The sequence below is a fragment of the Physeter macrocephalus genome, chromosome 16 (assembly GCF_002837175.3).
Source record: "Physeter macrocephalus isolate SW-GA chromosome 16, ASM283717v5, whole genome shotgun sequence".
Classification (NCBI taxonomy): Eukaryota; Metazoa; Chordata; class Mammalia; order Artiodactyla; family Physeteridae; genus Physeter; species Physeter macrocephalus.
The window spans coordinates 40,047,791-40,053,757 of record NC_041229.1 but is presented as its reverse complement, the minus strand read 5'-3'; the positions used below and the strand labels follow the sequence as shown (position 1 = coordinate 40,053,757).

Sequence of the window (5,967 nt, the reverse complement as noted above, 5' to 3'; positions counted from 1 at the left end):
AATCTCAAACTCCTAATTTATCCCTCCCCTACCCTTCCCCTCTGGTAACCATAAGCTTGTTTTCTATGTCTGTGAGTCTGTTTCTGTATTGCAAATAAGTTCATTTGTATCATTTTTTTAGATTCCACATATAAGTGATGTCATATGATGTTTGTCTGACTTACTTCACTTAATGTGATAATCTCTAGGTCTATCCATGTTGCTGCAAATGGCACTATTTCATTCCTTTTCATGGCTGAGTAATATTCCATTGTATTGTACCTCATCTTTTTTATCCATTCATCTGTCAATGGACATTTAGGTTGCTTCCATGTCTTGGCTAGTGTAAATAGTGCTCTTTGAACATTAGTCACCCACCATCTCTTCATCTGAATGTCCAATCGGTCAGAGAAGCAGTCTGTGAAATTGAGTTTGGGGGAGGGAGTAGCATTTCCTCAACCACTTCCAGCTCTGGTGTCAGCTTTGGAAGGTCCAGTGCTAGGTTTATAAAAGCAGGAGGCAAGACAGCTGTTCACTACTATCACAGCTGCTGCAGCTCTTGCTGGATCGACTTTGTTCCTTCTGCTCTGGAGGTAGGGACTTGCAGGGGGCAGGGGACAAACTGCGAATTACAGGGTGTCAGGGTTTCTTGTACAAGAAGTGGGCCGGGGCTGGGGAGTGCGGTGGGGTGGAGTGGAGGGATGGGAGGGATGGAGATGGCCAACATGTTCTGGGGAAGGCCCACACAGGAGAAAGGATGGCTGGGCCAGGACTGCTTGGAAGTACCAGCTATGACCCTGGGATCGTGACTCTTGCCGGGGCGTGAGCCTGGCAAGTCTTTTACTTTTCAGTTGACGCTACCATGTTCCAGGCTCCGGGCTAGGCTGTGAAGTGGGGAGGGGGGTGCTGGGCAGGAGCAGAGTGGAGGGGAGGGAAGGAGAGAGGCAGGCCTGGAACTCTTTGGCCTCACCCACCCCGTGCTCCCCTCTAGCAGTGACCGAAGGAAGGATCCTGCCGCCGTGGGCAAAGAGAAGACCCATATCAATATCGTTGTCATCGGCCACGTGGACTCTGGCAAGTCCACCACCGCTGGGCATCTCATCTACGAGTGTGGGGGGATCGACAAGAGGACCATCGAGAAGTCTGAGAAGGAGGCAGCGGAGGTAAGGCACCCGTGCGCGGTGGTGGCCTCTAGGAGCTGGGGTGGGGGGATGGATGTCCTGCTTCTCGGTGGGTCCAACGCAGACAGCAGGGTGCTCTGTGAGGTCTAGGGCGCCACTGAATTCCCTGGGATAGGTCAGTCTGCTCGCCATCAGTGCGCTCTACTCACTCCCCACCCCTCCCCAGATGGGTAGGGGCTCCTTCAAGTATGCCCGGGTGTTGGACAAACTGAAGGCAGAGAGAGAGCGTGGCATCACCATCCACATCTCCCTGTGGAAGTTTGAAACCAGCAAGTACTACATCACCATCATCGAAGCCCCGGGCCACAGGGACTTCATCAAGAACATGATCACGGGCACCTCCCAGGTAAAGCAGCCCATGTTCCCAGGGCCCTCCCTCTCGGATGGGGGCGGGGCAGGCGCAGAGGAAGGGAGGAAACTCAGGCTTTATTTCCGGGACTCTGGGAAGGAGGGTATCATAAGCCTTAGAAGGTTTTCCTCATCCATGCCAATCATCAATTCTGAAAGAACCAGAGGAGGACAGACTCTGTGAGGCTCAGATACGGGCCCCCTTTCAGACTGGGGCAGGGACTAGGTTTTCTGACGCCCAGACAAGTAGATCACTTGGGGTCCATCTGGGAAGAAGGAACTAAAAGCTCATTTATGGGACTAGGTGAGAGTTTAACTGGGAGGCGGGAACTCTGCGCACAGCAGCAACCAAGGGACCCACGACTTTATCAACTTCTGGGGAGCATCCCGTCCCCGAGCTTTCCCAAGGGGCCCGGGCCTGCCCGAAACTCTAGCAGGCTTCCCAGCCCGGCCGGCAACCCCTCCCCTAACTAAGCCCTTGACCCCGTGGTGTCTGTGTCCTGCAGGCCGACTATGCAGCGCTTATCGTGGCCGGCGGCGTGGGCGAGTTCGAGGCCGGCATCTCCAAGAACGGGCAGACCCGCGAGCACACGCTTCTGGCCTTCATCTTGGGCGTGAAGCAGCTGATCGTGGCCATCAACAAGATGGACTCGACCGAGCCCGCCTGCAGCGCCGCGCGCTTCCAGGAGAGCACGGAGGAAGTGAGCGCCTACATCAAGAAGATCAGCCTCCGTGGCCTTCGTGCCCATCTCGGGTTGGCACAGCGACAACATGCTGGAGCCCAGCAGCGACGTGAGTGCGGGCCGGGTCTGCGGGAGGACAGAGTGGGTCCTGGTCCTGGTCCTGGGGTGGGTGTGCTGAGAGCAATGCCCCAGGCTCACCTCCACTACGTTCTGCATCCTCCCGCAGATGCCCTGGTTCAAGGGCTGGAAGGTTGAGCGAAAGGAGGGAAACGCCACCCAGGTGACACTGCTGGAAGCTCTGGAATCCATCGTCCCGCCCACTCGCCCTGTCAACAAGCCCCTGAGGCTGCCTCTGCAAGATGTGTACAAGATTGGAGGTGAGGTGACAGGGCTTCTTGAGGAATGAAGGAATTGAGAATGAGGTCCGGTGTCTGACTTGCCACGGTTCAGATCCTGACTTCTGAGCTGTGATAAAGTGTAAAGCCCCCAGCATTTCCAAATTATCTGATACACAGAAGAAACAGCCAGTCCTGTAGGTGCCTTGGTCCTTGCGCCCCAGGACCAAGGGACTTCCCCAGAAGTCAGTTGTCACTGGGTGGGTCTAGAATCTTTCTGAGTGCCCTTCCCACTGCACAGGCATCGACACTGTGCCCTTGGGCCGTGTGGAGACCGGCCTCCTGAAACCTGGCATGGTGGTCACCGTTGCCCCCAGCAACGTCACCACTGAGGTCAAGTCTATGGAGATGCACCACGAGGCCCTGCCCGAGGCCCTGCGCAGTGACAGAGTGGGCTTCAACGTGAAGAATGTGTCCGTGAAGGACATCTGACACGGCAACATGGTCAGAGACAACAAGAATGAACCCCCCATGGAGGCCAGCAGCTTTGTGGTGCAGATACGTGCCCAGGAAGTCAAGGACCTTGGTGCTTGGTGGTGATGGAAATACTTCTTAGAAAGTAGTCCCAGTTCAGCGGAAGCCCCAGGTTGGTTGAGGGTTGGCTTCAGATCACAGGTGCCATCGGATCTCTTCTAATTCCATCCTCCTTCCCCGCCAGGCCCCGACTTCTACAGAAGGCACACGTTGGCCGAGAGTTGGCCCCAGATCACAGGTGCCATCTGATCTCTTCTAATTCCATCCTCCTCCCCTCACCAGGGGATCATCTTGAATCACTCGCGACAGATCCATGCCGGTGCTGGACTGCCACACGGCCCACGTCTCCTGCAAGTTTGCTGAACTGAGGGAAAAGATTGACCGGCCCTCAGGCAAGAAGCTGGAGGACAACCCCAAGGCCCTGATGCAGCCATAGTGCAGATGGTTCCCAGCGAGGCCATGTGCGTGGAGACCTTCTCTGAGTTCCCACCTCTAGGTGAGCCAGGGACTGATGGCTGCGGAGTCCTGGGAAGGAAAGCACCTCTGACTGAGGCCAAGGAGCCTTTTTCCTTCAGTGTCACTTTACAGAAATCTCATTCTTCCTTCCTCCTCCAGGCTGTTTTGCTGTGCAGGACATGAGGCAAACAGTGGCCACTGGAGTCATCAAGGCGATGGAGGAGAAGACAGCCTCTGCGGCCAAGTTCAACAGTGAAGGCCAGCAAGAAATGAAGTGTGTCCTCGGCAACCTCCACTATATGAGATACTTCTATTGACAGAATAAAATTAATAATAAAACTTAAACTAGCTGTCTTGGTTTCTTCCAAGAAGGAAAGCATTAGGTTAATGAGGAAACTCTGGGTAGAAGAACGACTAATTTAAGACCCATAGGTTTCAAAGTTTTATGCTCTGGGTGGTGAACACAATTCAGGGTCTTACCTCCTTCTCCCACCCAGGGCTGTTTCCCATCCTCTTCCCGTTTCCCTCTAAGCTAATCACCTCTGGCTGGTCGTCTCTGTGAGGAAGAGGAATTGTTTGGGTATGTGATAAAGTGTATTCACAATGGCATAGCGTAGGATCCCAGTGTCAATAGGCTAGTTCAGTGCTAACGTGTGCATGCCTCTCACCCACCCTCACTTTCATATAGATAAATTTTTCTTTTTTTATTAAAGTATAGTTGATTTACAACACTGTGTTAGTTTCAGGTGTACAGCAAAGTGATTCAGTTACACACACACACACACACACACACACATTCTTTTTCAGATTCTTTTCCATTGTAGCTTGTTACAAGATACTGAATATAGTTCCCTGTGCTATACAGTAGGCCCTTGTTGTTTATCTATTTTATAGATAGTAGTATCTGTTAATCCCAAACTCCTAATTTATCCCTCCCCCACTCCCTTTCCCCTTTGGTAACCATAAATTTGTTTTCTATGTCTGTGAGTCTGTTTCTGTACTGTAAATAAGTTAATTTTATCATTTTTGAGATTCCACATATAAGTGATATCATATGATATTTGTCTTTCCCTGTCTGACTTACTTCATTTAGTGTAATAACCTCCAGTACATCCATGTTGCTGCCAATGGCATGATATTCTATTTATGGCTGAGTAACATTCCATGGTATAAATATACCATATCTTCTTTATCCATTCATCTGTTGATGGACACTAGGTTACTTCCATGTCTTGGCTATTGTAAATAGTGCTGCTATGAACATAGGTTTGCATGTATTTTCAAATTAGAGTTTTCTCCAGCTATATGCCCAGTAGTGGGATTGCTGGGTCGTATGGTAGCTCTATTTTTAGTTTTTTAAGGACCCTCCATACTGTTCTCCATAGTGTCTGTACCAATTTACATTCCCACCCACAGTGTAGGAGTGTTCCCTTTTCTCTGCACCCTCCCCAGCATTTATTTGTAGATTAAATAGGTTGTAGAGGACCTAGAGGGTCATCTAGTTGAAGATGAGATAAAGCCATGATTTTTTTTTAAAGGAATCCTTGACTGTTTATCTGCCTCTCCCCTAGACCTCCTTGAAGTCCTCTCACAGGGAAGCGACCCATTCGCCCATTCCCCTGTTTGCGCACAGAAGTGGTAGAAGAGTGGAGGGCACATGTGGCTAGTGTTCTTCATGCTCCTTTTGAAACATTGCTCATGGGTCTTCAAATAAAAACCACTCCTTTAGGCTTCCCTGGTGACGCAGTGGTTGAGAGTCTGCCTGCCGATGCAAGGAACATGGGTTCGAGCCCTGGTCTGGGAGGATCCCACATGCCGTGGAGCGGCTAGGCCTGTGTGTCACAACTACTGAGCCTGCGCCTCTGGAGCCTGTGCTCCACAACAAGAGAGGCTGCTACAGTGAGAGCCCCGCGCACCGCGATGAAGAGTGGCCCCCGCTCGCCGCAACTGGAGAAAGCCCTCGCACAGAAACGAAGATCCAACATAGCCAAAAATAAATAAATAAATATATACCACTCCTTCAAAGCTCTTGCCCTCCAGGCAGTAAATGCTAATAATATCTATATTTATTGAGCTTTTATTAAATGTACAGCGTTCTAACTGCTCTGGATACGTAATCTATTGTATTCCCATTTACAGACGTCAATGCTGCAACAAGAGAGGCTAAGTGACTACATGGCTATTGTGTGCTAACCTTGGCATTCAGATCTAGGCTTGTGTCTGAAACCTACGCTCGTAATCCCATCCCAACCCTCCCTTCTCCCTCTGCTTTCTCCTTGTGTCACCTCCTGTCACCTCGACATCCACTGGAGAGTTTTCCATGTGACATGGTACTTGTAGCCTCCCCTTACCTCACCTTCATCCTGGAGCAAGGGAAGGAATCTAGGAAGGGCAGGTAGGGAAGGTTAGAAGGCCACTACAGGTGGGGGCAGGGAGGCAGAATTTAAACCA

At 51.1% G+C, this 5,967-nt stretch overlaps 1 pseudogene; it reads left to right on the top strand.

Annotated features, from left to right (window-relative positions):
* The first annotated feature begins 1,004 nt into the window (after positions 1-1,004).
* Positions 1,005-3,833, top strand: LOC102979358 (elongation factor 1-alpha, oocyte form-like; annotated as a pseudogene).
* Positions 3,834-5,967: the final 2,134 nt, after the last annotated feature.